Below are 7,066 nucleotides of genomic sequence, written 5' to 3' on the forward strand. Positions count from 1 at the left end.
ATTTAATTCTTTCCTTGTCAATATTCTCTTGTGTGTATAGTTTCCCATAATAGTCTCGTATGATTTCCTTCTTCTCTTTACTACCATAGCAAACTTGGCCTTGATCATTTATTAATTGCAATATTTTCCTTGATTCTTTCTCCTTTCTCAGTTTATATGCTAACCATCTACCTGGTTTATTTGCATCTTCAAAGTAGTTCTGTTTCGTGCCTCTGATTTTCTGTGAAAATTCTTCTTTTTCCATTAATCCCATTTTATGTTTAATTATATCCATTTTTAACTTAATGTCCTTTTTCTGTGGCATTTTCTGTAACTCTTTTTCAAGTTCTTTATACTCATCCTCTAATGTCTTATAGGCTAGTCTTTTTGTGATATTTCTTTTCCTTGTATAGTCTATTATCAAACCTCTGGCATATGCCTTCATTGTATCCCATACATTCTGGATTGGTGTGTCTTCTTTTTTATTTTCTTTAAAGAAAAAAGGCAGTTCTTTTTCCATCCTCTGTATGAAATCATTTTCTTTTAATATAGTATTGTTTAACGTCCATCTAGATCTTCTTCTTTGTCCTTTCCATTTAATTGTCATTGGATTATGATCTGCCCAAATACTTGTTTCAATATTTATTTCTTGCATATTGGCTAACAATTCTGTTGACATCCATATCATATCTATTCTAGACCATGATGAATGTCTGTTTGAATAGAAAGTGTATTGTTTAGAATTAGCATTTCTTTCTCTCTGTGCATCTTTTAGGTTTATTTCATCTGTCATTTTAAAAAAGGATTTAGGGAGAGTCTTTCTGTTTTGCTTTGTTGTTTCCTGTGTTGTATAGTCCAATTTATTGTCTACAATTCCATTGAAATCTCCCATCATAACGATATTAGTATAGTCCAGTTCAATTATTTTCATATGTAGTTTTCTATAAAATTCTTCTTGATTGTCATTTGGGGCATATTATTTTCCATTATTTCCACCATTAATACTCTTCCATCATCACCTGTATCAATCAATTTCGCTGAGATAATATCTTTAATATATAAAACCACTCCTCTTTTCTTGCATTGTGTCAAAGAAGTAAATATTTTCCCTAACTTTGGCTGTATCAACAGTTGTTCATGTTGCTTTTTAATATGTACTTCCTGTAGGCAGATTATATCAAATTTTAATTTCTCTAATTTATGGAAAGTTCTCCTTCTTTTAGCAGCTGAATTAAGTCCGTTTATGTTAATTGTAATCAGCTTTTTCTCTTCCATCTTTATACTTTATAATTAGGTTTAGCAGCTCTTGTAGATCTTAGTTCATGTTGTTCCTTAACTTCCACCTTTCCGCCTACTGCACCTTCTTCTTTTTCAGTCGCTATTTGGCAATCCTCTTGGAATTTAGTGACATTTCTTTTTCTGTCTCCTCCTCTCTCCCTCCAAAGTATTCAGTATAAAATGATTCAGCTTTCTCAATTGAATCAATTCTGTGTCTCTGTTCTTGCCATGTGAACATTAAATCTTCTTGAATCAGCCTTCTATAATTCACCTCTTTTTTAAGTAGCAATTTGGTCAAGAATCGGTATTCTCTTCTCATCTCTCACTCTTCTGGGTACTTGTTTCAAGACCACAATCTCCTTAACTTTGTATTTCAATGTTTTCTCTCTTGCGACCTGTAATATTTGTGTTTTAATGGCTTTCTTTGTAACTCTGATGTGAACTTCTCGTGGTAAGCTATTTCTCATTGCATATCTTGTGAAGACTCGAAAAACCTCATCTATTCCATACATCATCTTCTCTTTGGTTATTTCCAGAGCTTCAGCCAAGATTTCTATCATTATCTCAGCTAAGTTTTGTCCCTTTTCTTCCTCTATGTTTTGAAATCTGAGATAAAATTCTGATCTGTCCATCTCCCATCTCAGCATCCCACTTTTATCTTGTTCAACCATTGTTGATCTGTGATCAATGTCTCCAATCTTCTTATCTCTTTATCTTCAATTTTTTTGAATTTCTCATCATACTTCATCATCATTTGTTGAACATTCTCCACCTTTTCATCAGTTTTTTTCTATTTTCCTTTCAATATTCTCTGTTCTTGCTTGTATGCTTTGAATTCCTTGCATTATCATCAGCAATGTCACTTTTTCCTGTTCTTGTTCTTGCTGTAACATCGTCTGTATTGAACGTTGTCCTCCAGATGGTGAATAGGAAGAAGTAGGAATTGAAGAACCAGCCGTTATTAATTTCCTGCTCATTTCGGACAATTCAAAATCTTCAGGATCTTCTAAACCTTAATCTACTCGTGAAATAGCCAATTGTAAATCCAAGTAAAAATAGTGGAGAAAAAGAAGCAAGATAGAAAAAAAAGATTTCTTCAGGTTCTTGTATAACTTAATCCCATCAATTAGTTAAATAGCAGTAAAAGCTAAAAAAAGGAAGAGAAAAAAACATAAACAGAGGAAAAAATTGTTAAATCTTGTAGAAGGCAGAAAAATAAAAAGTAAAAAACTAAAAAGAAAAAGGAATTTCTTCAGGTTCTTCAACACCTTAATCCAATTAGAAAGTCTCAGGTATGAAAAAATATACCAAAAAAAAGGAAGCCACAGAAAAAAACCCAATATGGAGGGTAGATTAAAAATTGCAGGAGAAGGAGAGAGAGAAAAAGAAACAGCCTACTCCCTTAAAAAAAAAAAGAAGGAAAACATTAATACTAAGGCTTTTCCTTTAAAATAAAATGCAAAAGTAAAAATTAGGCTCCAAAAGCAAAAAGAAAGACAAAAGCAGGTTCCAAGAGTCCAGAGATCCAAATAACTATTACAAATAATAAGATGATAAATAAGGAGGGGGTGTGAGAAATAGCCCAATTTAAAAAAGAGAAAATGAACACACAGCACCTTTTTAGTTATCCAAGGCTTTCGTTAATTTTACAGCTCTCTTCTCTAGAATCTTATCATCTTTTTTCTGTATACTTCAACACCAGGCTCCAGCTACTGATAAAAACCCAGAAGAGTACCTGCAATAACATTCTCCCATGCTCTTCCCTCTAGCTTATCAGACAGGCTCAAAGTCCTTGAAAAGAAGTCTGAATTCTTTCTCAGCTTTGTCTGGTCAAGAGAGAGGAAAAGAGAAACAATATTTCTAAGCCTCTAGTTGGCAGTGTTACAAAGTTTCCTCTGTTTTCAATTTCCCCCTCCTTTTCCAAATAAATTATTATAAAAAAGTTAATTAAAAAGTAAAAAGGGTTTCAAAAAAAAGAAAGGCTAAAAGGGGATCTCTAGCCTAAAATATTGTAAAGACAAAAAGGAGAAGAAACGAAAATGAAAAATAAGACAAAAGAAAAGACCAGTCCAGTTCCAAGTAAAAAATCATATAGAAAGAGTCCAGCAAAAAAAAAGTAAAAATTAATTTGACTTCCCGTTTGAAATAGCTGCTTAATTACTTCTGTCTGAGATTTTACAGATTCTTTCTTTTCCTTAGGGTGTCCTTTTAAATCTTAAAGTAAAGAAAAACTTCTCACCAAACCGGCACACTTTCTCTTTCTATCCTCTTCCGTTTCGGAGCTGTCCCAACTTCAGCAGCTTTAATGGCTGCCTCTTTGCCACTGGAAAAAAGAGCATCTTCTGGATCTATCAGGGACTTTGTGATATCCCTGGGATTGACAGGATGCACTTTTTACATTCACCATCTCTTCAGGACGGTTTAGATCTGTTTGGACCGTCCAGGAGCAAAGATATCAGCAGAGATCTCAGACCTCCAAGATCACATGCCATATCGTCATGACGCCAGCTTTGCCCCCCACACCTCGTTCTTAAGGGATGGGCTGTTCTATTATTTTAAAACTCTGAGCCATGGATATCAACAGTCACAATTTCTCTTGTGGTCTGCCTCTTTCTCCTTACAACTTGAAGAGTTGGAGAGAGTAGTAAAATGACATGAAAAAGTCATTGCACGTCCATGTATCCTGGAGAAGAATAAGATCAAATTGTGGGGTAAACTTTAGCACAACAGGGTCTTTAATTTTGGACAACTATCCAATGTATTTGAGGAAATTACGGCCATTTTCAAGGAGCAGGCAGGCAGGCAGAAACCTTTGCTTTGGTTTGAAACAAGTTAACCCAAGTATGGAAAAACAAAGGGAGGATAGATATAGTAGATGCTGGAAAGTCAGAGAGAGATGGTGAGAGAGAAAACTCACCAGTTGGCCCTCTGGTGACGGGAACATGGCATTTTCAAAATTCCAAGGGTGTCCACTGATCCAAAAATGTTTCTATATTGTAGAATAACAATTCCAGAGTCATTAAATAGAAGCAGCAACAAGAGAAAAGTTTAATCAGCAAGAATGAATGTAGGCCGACTTAAGCAACTATATAACCCTACATAACACTAGATGGCAGTAAAAAGATGTCAAAAATCCATTTTTAATTAATTTTTCTGGGCAATCCGTATTTTTATGCTCCAGATCTGGTAGCCGTAGGGTCAAATCCTTGAAAACTGCAACACACAAACCCCCAGACTGGCTGCAACAATGCATGGTTTGGAAAAACTCACCATAGAAAATCCAGATTTCTTTGGCAGTCAGCAAATGTGGCACAATTCATCATTCTAGTTCAGACATGTCAAACTCAAGGCCCATGGGCCAGATGTGGCCCACAATGTGGTTAGATATGTCCCACAGGGTCACCCTGCAAATGGTACATGCGGTATGGTACACCACCCCTGCAATATGATTCTGGTAGCATGCCCAAGTGGTGCAGGGTTTTGGGGGGGAGAAATTATGCCGAAGCCTGCCCATACTGTTTCAAAGGTGGCCCCATAGACTCAATCTAATCACATCATGGACCAGATGTGGCCTACAGGCCTTGAGTTTGACATGTCTGACTTAGCTGGTGCAACTTGTTCTGTCCCGACCCAGCTCCAGTGAGCGGCGTGGAGCCAGGCAAACCCACCCAGCCGCTGTGAGCCATCATAGTCTTAGATGCAACTGGTCCTTTGAGGACAACCATAATGCTGATGTGGCCCTCAAATGAAATTAAGTTTGACACCCCTGTTCTAGTTTATGCCTGTTGTGTTCTTGATGCAGAGAAACTAGAAAAGGGACCATGCAGTTCATCCTTTGCAGTTTTGCTCAGGAGCTTTTAGGAAGAGTTTATCAGTCATCCTTTTTGGTGAAGATGATGTTGCTATCTTCAAACTGAAATCTCCGTTTCTTCAAAGAGCAGAAAAAGATTTCTGTAAAGCATCTGTAAAAAAACTGTTGGAAGTTAAACCCCACCCCTGTCCTAGAAAAATGAAATATTTTAGGATATATTAAAAGGGCAGAATATTTCCCCTAAAAGAGAAGTAGAAACTCAGAGAGACAAAAACTCACCTCCCACCTTTGCTAATGGGCCATTAAGGCCTGGGCCAGTCTACTCTATATTACAAAGATCTACCTCCTTCAGGCAGATCCATAATAGGAATTGCCCAAAGCCCTTTCATTACATCATCATCCAGCAAGGCTCAACCAAACCTGGGACTCAGGACAGCCTACAGAGTTGCCCCTCCATGGCCCCATGGGAGTTTGACAACCAATCAGAATACAAGCTCAAATTCAAATCCCAATAGAGGGCATAAAACCCAGGGACTCTCAGCATATCCTTTTTCACCCAGGAGCTCCCAGGCATGTGATCCTGTTCACCATTAAACCATCTTTCCAAGCAGTCACCATGTTTCCAGTGTCTTATTCCCCACTTGGAACTGAATCCAGAAGGATATTTTCTTCCAACAAAACAAGGAGGTTTAAGCAATCAACTAGAACAGGGGTCCCCAAACTTGTCAACTTTAAGACTTGTGAACTTCAATTCCTAGGGAGCTGAAGTCTACAAGTCTTAAAGTTGCCAAGTTTGGAGACCTCTGAACTAGAATTTCCAAGTTCCTTATCAGAAGAATGAAGAGGTTTTACAGAATGTCCTATCATAGTAATTTCTCCTCATGCTTTTAGAACCATGCTATATGAATATTGTAATATGAAAACACCATCTTACATTCTGTAGCTCATAAATGGTAAATATTTTAGTTAATATTTTTTGTCATCTGTTTTGATGGCAACAAGGCAAAGAATATGTACAAGAATCATTGTGGTTTCTTTAATCCATAATCAGCTGGAAAAGAATATGTCCAGACATTTAACAAATGCAAACTTCTTTAGTCATTTGATAAAGAGGCCCTTGATGAATCTATGTTTGATTCAGGTTAAAGGAGAAAGTCCTCCCCACCTTTCACCTGCTATAGTAATGTTGCAGGCAGAAATTCAATAGGTCAACAAGAACATACCTCAACTAAAGCATATGTAGAACACCCATAAAAAACAGATAGTATATACTGATGGTACCCCAATGGGATATATTAATATAGATAGATAGATTGATAGATAGATAGATAGATAGATAGATAGATAGATAGATAGATAGATAGATAGATAGATAGATAGAGAGAGAGATAGAGATAGAGATAGAGATAGAGATAGAGATAGAGATAGAGATAGAGATAGAGATAGAGATAGATATATACCTGAAAAGCTTAGCAACAGATTTAATCCAAAAAGCAAACTTTTTTTGTTGCCTGGCGGTGGGGGGGGGGGGTTTTTTTGGGGGGGGGTTTGGTTTTTTATTTGTGGATAATTAGCCTGCACTCTAGCTAGCTATCTTGCACACAAAGATGAGAGACGTGTTTCCTTTGGATCAGCTTTGAGGTTCTTACATTGCAACCATATTGCTATTCCCTCAAATCTTGCAAGCAATTAGGCAGCCCAGCCCATTAAATAACTTTTGAATTTGCAAAACTAGCACATTAAAATCCAATATATTTAACCAATCCCAATTTGCCTTTGACATGTAATATTTGCTAAATGGTACAGGATTCACCAAGACAAATGGCACAATGTTCAACTGATTTGAATACACTTTGTTAATACGTAGAGAATGTAGGTGTCATAAAGATACTTATTCAGTTTTCACTTTAGACAATATTCACATGGCTGGTCATAGTTGATCTGTTCCTTTCATTCATGGAGCTTTTAATACTCACAGCTTCTAATCATTAACTCAAT

This window comes from Pseudonaja textilis, chromosome 2 (genome assembly GCF_049901715.1).
Source record: "Pseudonaja textilis isolate UNSWEBS1 chromosome 2, rPseTex1.2, whole genome shotgun sequence".
In the NCBI taxonomy this organism is placed as follows: domain Eukaryota; kingdom Metazoa; phylum Chordata; class Lepidosauria; order Squamata; family Elapidae; genus Pseudonaja; species Pseudonaja textilis.